This window comes from Myodes glareolus, chromosome 20 (genome assembly GCF_982192425.1).
Source record: "Myodes glareolus chromosome 20, mMyoGla1.1, whole genome shotgun sequence".
Lineage (NCBI taxonomy): Eukaryota > Metazoa > Chordata > Mammalia > Rodentia > Cricetidae > Myodes > Myodes glareolus.
Window position 1 is genome coordinate 6,894,572 of NC_142045.1, and position 16,619 is coordinate 6,911,190.

Below are 16,619 nucleotides of genomic sequence, written 5' to 3' on the forward strand. Positions count from 1 at the left end.
GGGCAGCAAGGCTTGCCGACAGTGCAGTCTGGAGCGTGGCCCTGGTAAAGTCTGTGTTGGTTCAGGTTGGGGGAGCCATCTGTGAAGTGCTTGGTGAAGACTTAGGAGCTAGGAGTTGGGGAATTGGCTTCGTCAGTAGAGTATGTACTATATAAAATAAGGACCTGAGTTTAGATCCTCAGCACCCATGTGAAAGCCGGGAAGGTTTGCATGCGTCTCAGCCCTGGGAAGGCAGAGACAGGCAGTTGCCTGTAGTTTGCTGGCCAGTCAGCCTGGCTGAATCACTGAACTCTAGGTTCAGTGAGAGACCCTGTCTCAGAATAAAGGAAAAGATAAGGTAGAGAGTAATAGAGGAATACATCCAGTGTCAACCTCTGCCTTCCACATGTGTGCACACTCACACTCCACAGGTGCATGCATGCATAAGTACACACACACACACGAACACTTAGCACACCTGCATATACAAGTACACACACACACACACACACACACACATGCCTGCAGGTACACCAGCATGTACAAGCACACACACACATGAACATATAACAAACATATACTCTACCCGCCCCCTCAAGAACTGAAAATTGAAGAATAAGTCAGGCAGTGATGGCCCATGCCTTTAATCACAGCACTTGGGAGGCAGAGGCAGGTGGACCTCTGAGTTTAACGCCAGCCTGGTCTGTAGGGCAAATTCCAAGACAGCTAAGGTTACATAGTGAAATTCTGTCTCTGTCTCAAAATACAAAAAAAAAAAAAAAAGGAAGAAAGAAAGAAAGAAAGAAATTAAGAAAGCAAGCAAGCAAGCTGAGGAATTGAGGAATATAAAACCCTAATGGAAAAGCGACGATTGAGAAAATAAACTCAACACTGACTATTTCTTTATTAAAATAAATAAATCACTGGGCGGTGGTGGTGCATGCCTTTTGGGAGGCAAAGACAGGTGGATTTCTTTAAGTTTGAAGGCAGCCTGTCTATAGAGCAAATTCCTGGACAGCCAAGGCTACACAGGGAAACCCTGTCTTGAAATAAAATAAACAAGTCATTATAGACAATTCCTTAAATTGTCTATATCAAAATTATGTTCCTGTGGATGTGGTTAGAATGGCTGTCTGGAAGATCGTAGAACAGCAGCAGTGGACAAACAGCGACGAATGAACAGGAGCAGAAGGGGAGGAAGGTGTCTAAAGGCAGAAGAGGGCACCACAAGAGGCCAGCTTGTCTGTCAGTGGGGAGATCATCGGAAAGGCAGTGAACCTTCCACCAAATGTGCCATTTTCTAAAAACTGCAGTTGCGTATTTAATTTTATTACCACCTTAGTTGATGGTGACTCTTGTTTTGGCTGCCCAGGCCACAAGGCTTAGAGTCCGTCTTATGACCCCATCTTTCTGTTCTGCTGTCAGTTTTTTAAAATAAATTTTGCTGTTTACTATCGTGTGTGTATGTTGTGTGTTTCTCTGTATGCTCTGTACGGGTGTGGATGCAGGGGTGCAACGGCACTCAGTGGGGGTCAGAACACAGCGACGGAATCCATTCTCTGTTCCCACCATGGCATGAGTTCTGGTATCAAAGTTCTCCAGGCTTCTATGGCAAGCACTTACCCTCCTAGCCATCTATCTGGACACACATATAGGGAAATCTTTTATTGCTCCTTTTAGAACCTATGTGGAACCCGACTGCCGCTCGACCCCTCCACTGCCGATGCCTGGTACACGTCATTGCAACTTGTGGCCTGGATTGCTGTGTGTTGCTATTTCCTCCTGGCTGTTACCATCCACCTTCAATAGCAGCAGAATAAGCAGCTGGATCCTCAAAGAGCGTGCGTCAGATCATGTCACTCTGTCAAAACCCTGTTGCGACTCCTTAAATTCTTGCAGAGTGAAGGTCAGAGCCTCTTCTGCGGCCTCTGCAGCGCTGACACCCTCCCCTGGTCCTCTCCGACCTCATCCGGGTACTCTCCCCTTACAGCCGCAGCCACTCTGGCCTCACATAGCACCCTCCTGCTGCAAGGTCTCGGCTGAGAATGAGAGCGGTAGGGTCAGTTTTTCTCGCAAGCTATCTTTCTAACGGAGCCTGCCTTTGCCTTCCTGCCGAAGCTTGCATCTGCCCCTGTTTGCTGCTTATGAGCCTGCCACTCTCTCCTCCAACGGAGATCACCTCTGCTTTCTGTGGAAGATCGTTCAAATGCACTAATCCCATGGCTACATCAGACCTCCTCCTTTTCAGAGAGCCCAACATTGGGACTCACTTAGGCCCAGATATACGCCGGCTTCTCGTCAGTGGCTTTCATGGCCAATGCTGAGTGAATGGAAGAGGACCTGTCTCAAGAGAGGCTTTCTTCAGATAGACTTGCGTCTTGTCATTTGAGAAGAATCCACTTAAGTGTTATACAAATTTGACTTTTTAGAAAGTGAAGATGTCTATCAAACAGAATTAATTTTTCTTTCCTGTTTTATAATCTTATATATTGCCTCGCTCATTTTGACATAATGACACCTTTTAGAAACTATATACGGCAACTTTATAAAGGGAACTTTACCATGATCATATATATTCTTCCTTCAAACATTGTTTAATCCCCTAAAAGATTGAAATGAACAGAAATAAAACAATCTGACTAGAAACATACATTAAAATCTTGGCTTTTCCATTTTCTAGCTGAGCAGCTTGAGGCTTGGGATCTGTCGGAAGTCATTCTGTGGGTGGACCATGAGCCAGTCCTGGTAGCCGGGCATCCTGAAGCCAGTGGATCACTGGTGTTTTGTTTAAGACCACGTTCAAAATAAATTCGGGTCAGCATGCCACTAGCCAGGTGGTATTTATTTAAATGGGTTCGGGTCAGTATGCCGCTAGCCAGGCGGTATTGATTTAATAGCTGGCACTTGCTAATAAAGTTGGGGCAAACAAGACCAAGCCACTATCGCTCTAGCTGTCTTTCATATGGGATGGAGTTTGACGAAAATATGCAGAACCTGCTTCTATAAACAGCTCACCCTCTGGGAATAGCCAGTTTATTGAAAATTATTAACTACTACTCTTGTTCCATGCGTGTATGCAGCTTTCTTAGGCTCTAATGAGGAAGTGTTGGATCAAGTGCATGGATTTTTATATTCTTGAAACATGTCAAGAGTAGATTTGAAAGTGTTCTGACCATAAGAAACGAGCGTGAGAATAGGTTAATTAGCTTGATGTAGCCGTTCCATAATGGCTACATATTTTGAAACATGTATACGATACATACATGTAATTTTTATTTAACTATTTAAAATGTTTTCTTTTTTAAAGAACGAAGGGGCTAAATAAATGTTCAGCGCGTGAAGGAGCAATGTAGACCTTGTCAGGTGGAACTGCTTTGGTTGAGATGCAGAACCACAGTAACCGAGTCAGGGCTGCTCAGACACTGAGGCTGGGGACTTCTGAAGAGAGTCAGCCACCCTCCCTGCCACCCTCCCTGTTGTCCCTCAGATGCTCCCCACACCAGTGGCTCCTCTTCCCTCACTTCCAGTTCTCAGTAGTCATAAAATGGAAGTCAAGTCTCCCCGTGTTTGTTGACCCTCAGACTTACTTTAGGCGAGGAATAAAGTAACCATAAATTCAGGTCGAGAATCTGGACTACCACATAACCAAGAACACGTGACTCTTTCATCTGTCATCTGTGCTAGGAATTCGTTTGTAGAGTAATTGCAGAGACTTTGCTACTGTTTATACGGCATTCGAAACCCTAGACTTGTACTCCCAGGAGATCACAGTCAGACTGTTTATGTCTCTCATCAGCTGGATGAGAGAGCAACTTTATTATTTTAAATGCTCCCTCCATCTTGCCCCACTTCCTGATAACCAACCTTCACCAAGAGACTGGAACAGACACCAGCAATTAGACATTAGCAAAAGACGGAGATTTTTAAGCTAGTCCCTTATCTTTCAAGGTAGAGAGATTTTAGAGGCTGTTTTTTATTTGCGGGGGGGGGGATGTAGAATGGACATACTCAGGCTTATACCAAATTAAAGGGGAGGCGTGCTATATTTCTCTTTTACTGACCCAGAGCTTTGGATGTTTGGAAAGCAGTCTATGTCCTGTTGGCAGGGGTTTGGAATCAATTTACAGTGTGTGAGATGACAACACATGCTCTGGATCAGGCGCAGGGAATGTGCAGAGCTGTAACTCTGTCTGTCTCCCCATTAGCACAGAGTCTTGCAAACTTGGAGCTGGAGAAGAGCCTAAAACTCTAGGCTCGGCGTCTGTGTGCGTGTTTAATAATGCAATGCAAACCATAGGCCCGGGATAAACGTTATAAATTGTGGTCATCAAAAGAGAAAATAAAAAAAAAAACAACCCAAACCGAATAACCACTTTTATGGTACAGATCCCCTGGTATCTAGTGTAGATGTTACTTTTTGTGAACTAGAAATGTAGCTGGACGGCCATTTTCATCTGTGCCTGGTGTTACAGTGATGTCTAAGAACAGCTGGACTGAGGAATGGCAAGAAGAAACTCGGTGGAAAGGTCCATTTAAATAAGACACAAGGTTCAGACCATGTAAGCTGAAACCTGATACCCCTGAGGCAGGAGTTAGAAGCTGACTCTGGGCTCTAGATGCTAACCATTCAAGCAACATGTAAGTGCTTGTAAGGCAAGCTCAGAGCTGGCGTCATTTGGCAGGCTTTGCGAAACCAAATGCCAACGCTCAGCAAAAAAAGGTGAAATGCTGTTCTTTGAAAGATGCAATTTGCTCATTAAAATAATCAGAAAGGATTATTTAAATCTCAAAACCTGCAGTGCTCTGGACCCCTCTAATGAGTGTCTTACCACTTTTGCTTCACCTGTGTGCACACAGGCCTTCTCTGATGCCTGTCCTGAGTGAATGGATGAATGTTACATGATTTTAAATATCCAGACTACAAAATCATTGCACCAATCATAGTTTACTCGGTGTTTTTAGAACATTTTACTAATCCACAGCATGATTTATTAAAGTTTGTCTGAATTATTTATCACTAAAATTTTCCAAGAGGAACAAGACTGATAATAATCAAGAAAAAGGCGTGGTTTCAGTTAGGAGCGAGATTATTTTATCATTGCTTATTTGAATTTGGAACTGTATGAATTTGTGAAATGAGTCAGGCTTGGGCTGAGGCAAGAAGATTGCTTGAACCTGGGAATTTGAGCTCAGCATAGGCAGCAGAACAAACTTGGTCTCAAAAACTGAAAAACTAGATAGGTTTGTAGCACAGAGATAAAGCTCTAGACCCATGTACTGAAGAGGGTGTAGGCTTGCCTAGTATTCAAAGTGATCCCCAGCCCCTCACAAACCAGGTGTAGCTTAGAAGGTGGATGCAGAAGATCAGGAATTCAAGGTTTTCCTTGGCTACATAGTGAGTTTTGAGAAAACATGGAGGACGGGAGACCCTGTCTCCCCCACCCTCAAAAAGAGAGTTTATAGAATCCTCTCTTGATTTAAGAGGATTGTCGGAAAGCATGTCAGCTAAGCTTTGCAGTCTTGTGTAGAGTGATGCTGGAGTGTGTCACTCTCTTATGAGAAAAGGCCAGAGAGAGAGAGAGAGAGAGAGAGAAAGGGAGGGAGAGAGAGAGAGAGAGGGAGGGAGGGAGGGAGGGAGGGAGGGAGGGAGGGAGGGAGGACTAGGGACTGAGGGCAATGTCTAGTTCCCAAAGACCTAATCCTTCCAACCAGGTCCCATAGCCTATGTTTCTATGATACTTTATCAAATTATGAGTGATTGGAAGGGGCACCCCAGTCCTGGCGTCCGTCCTAAGCCCCTCCCACTGGGAGTTGCCTTTGTACAGACTCCACCTCAGAGAGTGACTACTCCTACAGGCTATTCAGGCTGCAGTCACGTGGTCTGGGGTTTTGCATGTCCCCTCCCCCCACTTCCGTCTCTTCCTTCTCACCATGCTCTCACCTGGCCACCCGGGAGCTGTGCATTTATTAAACAAGGGCATCTTTGATTCGGTGTAATCTGGTCTGATTGAAATTATTTGCGTCGGCGGAGAGGCTCCTCTTGAGATTATATCTAACAATGAGTCCATCAATGAATTAATCCTCACCTGAGATCAGAGCCGTCATGATCCAACCATTTCCCAAGAGTCCGACCTCTGGACACCGCTACACTGGGGACTTATGAGCCTTTGAACTTATGAGCCTTTTTTGAGACATTTGAGACCATACCATAATACCATCTTCATCTTCAGGGCGAGCTTTGCAAAGCATTTTCCAATCAGCAAAGAGCTTCTACATCCCTCATTCTATCAGAAACCACCTATTCCCCGTTTGCTCTAAGATACATGTGGGCTGATTCTTCAGAGATGGCTCCCCTGGTGACTAGGACTGTTCTAGCCGTCCCCTGTCCAGAACCTGCTCCCTTTGAGCTGCTGACCTATGCAACAGTTTCCGGCTACAGAGATGTCTGTGCTGCCCTGCTCATCTGAAAAGCAGAAAGCTCCAATCGTTCTCCTCCCTCGAAGTCTCCCACATCGTGCTCACTCTCTTCCTGATGACCCCGTTTATCTCCCTCGAGCATGCAAGGTTTCCCTTTCCAAAGGGGGAAAAATTATATGATGTATGCACATGCGTGTACCTGTACACACATGCATTTGCGTTACAGCGCACCAGTGGAAATCAGAGCTCAGTTTGCAGAGGTCCTTTCTCTTCCTGAACCAAGTGAGTCCGAGGATTAGACTCAGGCCTTCGGGGTTGGCAGCAAGTGCCTGTACCTTGAGGTGTTTCCCTGAGCCTCCTGCCAAGGAAAACCCTTAGACCATCTGATAGAGAAAGAATGCAAAGTTGCCAGGCATCCCCAGCTGTTTGAGCAGTGGTCTGCGTCTAAACACCCTCACCCTTGTGACTCCTGCCTCTCAACACCCTCCCAAATGGAGCTCGACTCCTTGCTTCCTTCGCAAACCCCACGCTCTACCCAAAGTCAGAGGCTTCCTCATCCACATTTTCCCGTGTTCATTGCTTGGAGGTTCCCTTACTAGCACTTCCTTGTGCTTCTTCCTGTTTATAGTATTAAAATACATACTCGTGTGTTATATGTATTTGTCATTGAATACTTTCTCACAGAGGCTGCACAGTGGTGGTCTCTGCATTCCCTGTTTAGTGGCTTTACCTGAGTGTTTCCAGTTTGAGCTCTTACAAACAACATGGCCATGAGTATCTTGTAAAATATATTTACATTATTTTCTCTAGATTTCTAATCACTACTGTGTCAAGGGTATGGCCATGTTTAGGGCTCTTATCCCTATTTGGCTTGTGTTTAAGAAAAGGCACCATCCCAAACTGTCTTTGGAGCTGTAGGTAAAAGAGTTCTTCAAATCTTTCTCAATACTAAATTTTACAATAATTCACTTTTTTTTTCTGCTGTTAAGAACTCCATCACCATAAAGTTGACACTGGCCGGTCTGCAGTTATAGAGGGTTGATGTGAGCCAATCCCCAACACCAAAAGTAAGATAAAATAAAACACTACCACAACTGGCTTGATTTGCACTTCTGAGTCATATAATATGTCAATATTCAGGGGTAGGGAACACGGTCAGTGGGTAAAAGTGCTTGCCATTCAGCCTAGATGACCTGAGTTCTATCCCTAGAGCCCTCATTAGAGGCTTGATTTGGTTGGTGCACACCTGTAATCCCAGAACTTCCATGACAGAGACTGGAGATTCAGCCCGAAACGGGCCAATGCAGCAGAGGCAGAAGCAGAAAGACAGACTCTGCCTCAAAAATAATAATAATGATAATAATAGTAATAATGTAGAGGGAACTGACTCTCCAAAAGTCGTCCTGTGAGCTCCACGTGAGCACCTGCCAACACACACACACACACACACACACACACACACACACACACCACACACGTGCGTGTGCAGAAACACACAAAGGTAATTTTTAAAAAAGAATTCAGGGCTCAGATGATCTTTAATATCTAGCAAGAATTTCAGGCTGGGTGGGGTAAGCCATTCCATCATGTCTGTCTCCTGGGAGACTTCAGGACTGGCACAGAAGAAGTGGTGCAGGCTGGCAGGGACAGGTCGGACCTTTGACTACTGTTTGGCAATATCGTTACTGCTGTAGTCTGATTACATATTTCCTCATCCCCTGATAATTGCCAATGCTTCCTGGCTAATTAACCACCCTTCAAGCTTCAACTCCAGCTTAAAGTGCTCACACGAAATGAGGGCCCTAGGGAGGAGAAGGGGGCACGGAGCCAGCTAGGATGGGAACCAAAGCTTCCTGAGCCCCAGACAGTGCTCTCTCTCTCTCTCTCTCTCTCTCTCTCTCTCTCTCTCTCTCTCTCTCTCTCTCTCTCTCCCACATCCTCTGTTTCCCACTGCCTTCTGGAAATGCGATGTCTCAGGAATGCAGCTGTGTGATGATGCCGGAGCCTTCCCTCAGCTGCACAGCAGCCGTGGGCTGAGGTTCCCACACCCGCTGTTAGTGATTCTGCCCCTTGGCTCCCACACACTGTCCTGAGGACTCCCTTCAAGAGCTGGCTCCAGTCTGTGATACCTCCTGCTGCTCCTCCAAGCTACTGTTAGCTGTGAAGTTGCCTCAGGTTGTGTCTCTGCATGTCCTGTTTGGCTGCTGCGCGCTCTCTGAGCAGATAGGCTGCTTCTCTATGCTTGGGCAGCGGCCAACCAGGGTGTGAGGATCGAGTCATGGGGAATTAATTTTCTGTGCAGGCCCGCACCGATCGTGATCTGAAGCTTCCATTCTGATGGAAGTATGGAGTGGGGGTGTTTAAAAGGGTGTGGAGTAACATGTCATATTCTGTGGTCCTGTGAGGATGTTCGCCTCAGTGACCCAGTGTGCAATCTCATTGCATCCATAGGGCATACTTTTATTTTACACACACACACACACACACACACACACACACACACACACACGGGTGGGGGAGGGGTAGGAGGAGGGGGAAAGAAATGGAGGAGAGGAGAGAGGAAAGAGGAATGGAGGGAGTGGAGGTGGGGGAGAGAGATGAGACAGAGGGAGACAGAGAGACAGAATGCATACACACTGATTTTAGCCTGTTGTAGCCATATGTCCTGGCATATTAGTAGAGTCATGGGCTAGACTGGATGGGTGTGAATCCTGGCTCTGCTGTTTAATTCATGACAGAGGGAGGTTCTCTTAATCTCTGACTAGATGAGCGGTTGCTCTGACTAGGTGACAGGACATTTTGTTGTTTTATTTTATATAGGCATTTACTATATACCCAAGCTGTTATCTATTTATTATGTACAAACGTACATATGTATGTATGTATGTATGTGTGTATGTATGTATTTAGAGATGGGGAACTTCTCTGATGCCTAGATTGCTCTCAAACCTCTGGACTGAAATGACCCCCACAGCCTGCCCTGCCGTAGCTGGAACTATAGGCACGTGCCAGCCACTGTGCCTGGCTCTTCCTCTTCTTGTTAGCTTTTGAAAAGAGGCGAAGATCACGGGGCGGGGGGGGGGGGGGGGGGGGCGGGGCAGATCAAAGCTTACCTAAGGCATTCCTTTGGCGGGTGGTGGTCAGTGTAGGGAGCCTTTGGAGGCCGAGTAAGGAGGCCGTATCCTGGCTAGGATGACTGGGACTTGAACCTGTGTCGAATGGAAGAGCTGGAGAGGGGTGTCTGTGAAGGCCACAGTTTCTGTTAGCCTGGCGGGAAAGCTGACTTGGTGACTGCCTTTGGTGAACCATCGTTCTTCTCCTGCAGTGCCCCCGAAATGCTTCTTCCAACCACCCCTCCCCCCTTTTAGATTTATCTTTCTTAACTTTGCCAAGTGACCCTAGCTTGGCTGGGCAAGTGTACTCAGGAAGAAACAAAACGTTTCCCTTTATCCCCCCTCCTTCCTAATGTGAGGCTCCCCGATGCTGAACCAGCAGGCTGTTATTTGAACTTTATGTGCCAAACCTAACATGGCTGTAATTTGAAAGCACGCAGATCCAGCACGCTGTGAAGTTGCTCGACGCGGTATGTTTTGAAGCAGGGGACTGATGATCGTTACAGTTCAGGTTTCGGCTTTCAGTCTATCAGGTGGGGACAGAAAACCACTCGAGCACGGGAGTGGAGAGGGCCGTGGAGGCTGTTATCAGTTTATAACTCATAAAGTGCCTTAAAGGCTGTAAAGAGTTACAGGGAGATTATTCAGATGGCTGTGTCGGATACATGGTCATTTAGCTCTGGAAGCTGGTATACCGTGGGTTTGGAGAGTTCCTGGAACAGCCAGAGTTGCAGGGTTTAATCCATACAGTACAACATGGCTACTAAGTTAAATGGAAAGAAGATACCCCCGTCTCCGTTGCTCAGTGCGGTGCTGCTTCTGGAACCATGGACCGTTCAATAACCAGAAACTGTCTCCGTGGTTTTGACGGTCTGTTAAAAAGGGTGCTACGTTTCTGGCCATGGTGTCTTTTGTTTAGTATTTCCAGTTACATGCCTTTTGTGGTTGTTGTTCTTAAATTTGAACCCAGATGCCAAGGCAAGTGCTCAACCGCTGGGCTATACACCCAGCTTCCTCTAGTGACACATATTCAAACGGCCACTGTTCAACAGTGGTCGCATTAACCATCTACTCAACCATGTTAAGGGGCATTGTTGCAGTGTCCAAAAGTAGGGATGAAGAACTCGTTCTGAGTTCTAGTTCTGCTCTTACTGACTTATGACAGCTTTCTTATCTGTGCCGTGAGCCCCATGTTAGCGCCTCCTCTGAGTCACTTGTGGTAGTGGTAGGTGGTGGCTCCTCTGAGAGGTGATTAGGTCCTGAGGGTTATTATGATCTGACTATGAAATGCCCCCAAGGCTCCTGTGTAAGTCCCCAGGCAGTGCTGCTGTCTGGGAGGATGTGGGGCCTTAGGAGCTGAAGTCTGTCATAGTGGTGAGAAAAATCACTAACATAGGGGAGGAATCCTAATGAAAGGGATCAGTGCCTGGTCAGAGCCCTCAGAGAGCATCCTCAGGCCTTCACCAGACACTGGATCTATGTTGACTCCTCCCTCCCGCATCGCGGGGAACCAATCTATGCCATTTTTAAACCACCCAGTCAAGTGTTTTGATAGCTGAGCAACCTGAATGGACTAAGACATCCATTTCCCCATGGGTAAAATGGTAATAATAGGAGAGGCTCTATCCCATGGGAGTTATTGGAAGTGCTTGGGGCAGGGCATTGGCACATCATAAATGCTTCAGGAGGATTTCTAACATCATTTCTCAGAGCAGCGGCTGAGTTCTTGGCCTTCGGATTTAAATGGTGATTGAGGTGAAAGAGTGGGTAGCATCTCTGCTTCCCAGAGCAGGGCTAGGTCTCACCTTGTGGCTTATGTAGGATCTGGAGTAATAGTTTCCCCGAGACCATCTTAACAAGATACGCTTCCATTTTCTTGCTGCTCTCGGGCAGTTTATCTTTTCCAAGAATAAGGGAGAAAAACAAGCAAGGATGGCAGTGGGGGATCTATACATTTTCATTCCCCAAGTAGATAATGTTGATTGCAGAGTGAAACTAATTAAGTTAATGCATTTTCTATCTTAGTGGCTTATACAGATGACTATCTCAGTAGGCCATGAGCTGGCACACACAAAGGTCCATCGAGGGGCAGGGTCCGTATGTTCAGATGTGTGGAGACTCAAAAGAAATGAATGACAGGTTTTTACTGAGTTTTACCTTGCCTGTAATTTATTTATCACTCGAATGGGCCAGTTTTTAGCTAGGTGCAGCTCGTTCTATAATCTTAACAACTATAGCTGCGTCTTCATAGGGTCTTCTAACTTTACTACAAATATCCTTTATCAAGTAGAAGTAAAACCCGATCTTAAAAAACAAGTAGGTTCCTAGTCTATGTTCCTGTTTCCTTTTTCTCAAGAGACAGGATGGTAGGATGAGTAAGAGGTAGGGTTTGAAGGTTGTCTCCCCTCTCATCTGTCATTTCTAAATAAAATAAGGGCCACACAGCTAGTTCCGGCAAGTTCTTCTGACTTTTTAACCCAAAGTTTCCAACAACAGATTAGAAAGAGGCCTTCCTCTCGCAGGACATAGCTCCTGGCCACATGGTTCGGCCACTGGTCAGTGAGTCAGTCTGTGGAATGAGATGCTGTCCTTGGTTCAGGCATCCTTAAACTAGGGTTCAGCGTGGTTAGCATCAGGCCCTCTTCTTTGGTCACTCCCTGCACAAGCAAACATAGCAGCACTTCATAAGTGATGGATTGCAAGAGTCAGAGGCGACAATTAGGACGAAGGATTTCAGTCAAGGAGGAGAAAAGGGGCAGCTGAGAGGGCCCCTTAGGAAAAGGTGCTTGCTTCCAAGACTGATAACCCGTGTTTGTTCCCGGCCACCCACACGATGGAAAGAGAAGTGACTGCTGGATCTCTCTGGAGTTGAGGTCAGGCTGATCCAAATAGTAAGTTCCAGGCCAGCCAGGGATAAAATAAAGTATAATAAAAAAGTTTAAAGGAAGACAGGAAGTACAAAGGCCCGGAGAGGGACTCAGTACTGGTGGGCTAGCTGAACGTGAAGATCACTGGTTATTGGAAAAGTCAGGAGACGTGGTCAGAAGGTAGGCAGGGACAGATCACTCATAGTTCTTACAGGGAAATTTTACTTGAATATAAATGGTTTCTACTACAGGAAGGTACTGGAGAGCTTTACATGTAGCCTGAGCTTTATTTTGAATTGGCCATTCTGGTTCTGGTATGACTGAGGTTTAAGGAGCATGCGTAGGAGCAGAGAGAACAGTAAAAGACCTGTACTGGGGAAGAGGAATGGGAAACATTCTGGAAGTGGACACATGAAGATTTTTTTTTTGATAAATTTAAGAGATATAAAGGAAAGGAATTAAATAGGATTCCTGGTTTTTGGTGCAAGGAACTAGGTAGATGGTGGTAACATTAACTTGAACTTAGGAAGACTAGGGAGTAATACATTTGGACAGCTGGAATTGAGAATTTGAGACATGTAAGGTTTTCGAGGCTTACAATACGGTGAGCTATGCATGGGAAGCAGGCAGTGGGACTTCCAGTTGGCCTGACATGTGTACACTCATCCCATAGGCAGTAGTGATCCAGGGCTGTGTGCGTCCTATAGAGGGGGCATGAAGGGCATACAGCTTTAAAGGTTGAGCATGGGAGGAAGAGGCTGTCAAGAAAACTGCATGATGTCTTATTTTGTTCTTTACTCTTCCCACCTAGTACTGCAGACGGGGTAATTTATAAAGAAAGAAAACATATTCCTAATAATTTAGAAGCCCAGGAAATACCCAGTTTTTGCATCTAGTGAGGACCTTCTTGAAGGACAGCCTGGAGGCTTCAGGAGGTGAGATGGGGTAAGGTGGCTCAGCGGGTAAAGACAGCTTCCTCTCAGCCTGATGGTCCATAGTTCAAGTCCTAGAGCCCACATGGCGGAAAGAACGGCTCTGTGGTTATCTTCTAACCTCCACGTGTGCAGCGTGTACACATACACCCACACAGATAAGTGTATACATAAGTGTAAAAACAATTCTAGCCGGGCATCGGGGTGCACACCTTTAATTTCAGTACTCAGGAGGCAGTGGCAGGACTGTCTCTGTGAGTTCTGAGGCCAGCGCGGTCTACAGAGCGAGGTCCAGGACAGCCAGGGCTACAAAGAGATACAAACCCTGACTGGAAAACCCTGACTGGAAAAAAAATACTAAAAATAATGCTAAAAGAGTGCCTTTGAGTCGAGGGGGCAGTTTACATCGCAGGAGGAGGTTCCCACCCTGATGTGGACATTTCCTTCTAGCCAGAGTGGAAGCCTGGACCCCAGTGGCCATGGGGGCGGCACAGAGAAACTCTTGGTCTCGTTCCCTCAGGGCGGGGCCTAACACTGATGGACAGATGGGTCAGCAGAAGGCTGCTGCATGTGCATGACCTATCCCAGTGTTTGAGTGATAAATGATATGAGAATAGGTAATCCATGCATTTGAAGTGTTTATATCTAATTTAGCACTTTCTGGGTGTGTCATGCCTCCACAGTGGGAATAAATAGCGACACGGTTTCTAGCATTTTCTGAGCACCTCCTGCCAGGTGTTCACCATGCCTTACCCATCCGTCTTCACAGCCACTCTCTGAGCTGGCGTGTCTGATCGTCTTAGTTAGAGGTTAGGGTGATGGGGGTAACCATGTGAGCCACTTTATCAGGGTCTGTTGAGATATGTGTGTATAGCCTTGCTTTTCATCTGCACTTAATTTAAAAACATTGTTGGTATCACCGATAATTCCAAATCAGAATCAATTTTGTTGTTGCAGTTTCATGTTGCTGGGGATTAAAGCCAGGGTCTTGCGGATGAGGCGAGGGCTCTACCGCTGAGCTACGTCCCCAGCCCGCTTTTCCTTTTTCCTTTTGAGACAGTCTGTCTCACAAAATCAAAATCACCTGGGCAGTCTTTGCATGAAGTCCGCGGCCTCAGGATAGCCCTTGAGAGCCCTAGCATCTCTAGGAATCAGAACTGATAGGCCTGGGCCATCAGGCAGAGTTGAGGGTGGGTTCTCTGTTGTTACCGTTTTTTGCTCTGTTTTGTTTCTAGCTCATAATGTAAATTTAACTGAAGAAAAAAAAACACCTCAAAGTTACATAAAAAGAATACAGTTTTTTCCTCAGGTTCTTAGGTCTGTGACTACCGCTGACAAAGGGGGTTAGCAGAAACACAGCACAAATGCCCAGGTGTCATCTCTGGAGAAGAACTTTACTTTAAAACAGGGAAGCTGCTTACTGGGTCATCACTTTCCTGTTGCTCATGAGTCAGCATGAACCATACCTCCAGAGAAGGCGAAGTGGGTTCGATTTATCTAAGAAGACAGCTGTGTGGTCCTGTATCCTACCCAGCCCCATGGCCCTGCAGATACACGCTGTCGGCTTGGTGAGCAACGGCCAACTTTATGAAGACTTCAACGTGAAAATATCAGGCTGGCCCGGAAAGCCTTCGGTAGGAGAATAAGGGAGATCACACTCAGATGGAGCCTGTAGCAGTATTCCTCCGTCTGAAATAATTCTCCTTGACGGTGTGGACCGTGTCAGTGTGGGACTTTATTAGTAAAGAGGTAAAGTAATTTAAAAGTCGGTGCAACTTTACATTGTGACTTTCAAACCAAGCCTGCAATCAGGGTGTGCTTGCTTCCTTAGCACAGGAGATTTAGAATTAACATACGGTAAATAAATAGGTTAGAAACCAATTGAAAACACCTCGTGTGAACTGTGCAAGTGCTGGTTTTGTAGGGCTGTAGGTTGAACCCAGAGCCCATGTGCTAGCCAGGCTACACCCTCAGCCCTGTGCATATGGCTTGGTTTTTCGGAGACCCTTTAACACCATGAGGTAAGTTCAGTGTCTAGGAGTCAAATATAAACCCAGAGGAGGAGAAAAGATCACAATGGGATGTGACAGGAGATCCTTGCTAGGCCTGTTTCCAGGCAACCTAGGAAAAAAGTAAGACATACTTGGAGTTGCTCAAGGTGGGCAAAGCTAAGTGACTTTTTTCATGTGGACATTTCCTTTTATCAAATGTTAAGCCTGGTAAAGAAATCAGGTGGTTTACCCTCATTTAGAGTTACAACCAGACAGGGAGATTAGGTTCACAGTCTCGAGTCCTTCGTTTTGTCCTTGTCCAGCATCTGACCTGCTATGTGACCACATTTTACCATAGTCTAGATTGGAAGGCCCCAGAAGCAATTAAACGTTAGGTCAATGTAAGCAGACAGGTGTGCATCGCGTCCCTTCTTTATACCGGAGAGCTCACTCTCTGAATTTCATATGAGCTATGTTTGCTGCACGCAGCAAATCAACTTATAACACAGGGGCAGAAAATATGTTTCCAAGTGTGACTCACACTGCTTACTAACGTTGGAAATGGGCGGGCGACCATGCACTTCCACTACATTGAGTTGTCTGGCTCAGCTCTGAAGTCTAATTCCAAAGGTGGGGAATTAGACATTTGCAGGGTCTCTGAAGGTCTGAGCGACGACGAAGCTCTCCCACCTGTCAGGATTTGGACGGTCTCCACAGAGGGTGCCGAGCGCATTACCGCCACGCGGCGCTGAGGTCAGCCTCTTGGGTGTTGGGAGAGCTTTTGATTCTAAATTACAGACCTCGCAGCCACCGGATATCCTCGCTGCAGAACTGGCAGCAGCTATGCGGCTGCACTCGCGTTTCCTGACAACCACAGCGTTATTTCCACTAATATCCTGTTCCAGGCCTTGCGCTGGGCTACTATTCACTCCCAGGACCCCACCCCCGGAGTTACCGTCCCGGTTCCCCACCCACCGACGGGGATGTCACCCACAAAGAGAAGCCCCTGAGCGTTCAGAAGAACATCCTCTCCCCGTGGGCTGCCGGGGACCCTGGGGCACGTGCTGCGCGCCACGCCGCGAGCGTTCGCATTGTCCTCGTCCCTGCGCTCGCCGCCCGCCGCGTTCCATCCCCCTTCCGTCGGCGGACGGAGCACACACGCTCCGGAGCCAGCCGAGCGCTGGCGCCGAGCGGCGGTCCAGCAGCTGCGGGGGCGGGACCACCGGCGGGGGGCGGGGCCGGCGGCGGGGGCGGGGCCGGGGCGCGGGGGCGGGCCCGGGGCGCGGCGAGGCGGCCGCGGCGCCAGCAAGCCAGAGAAGG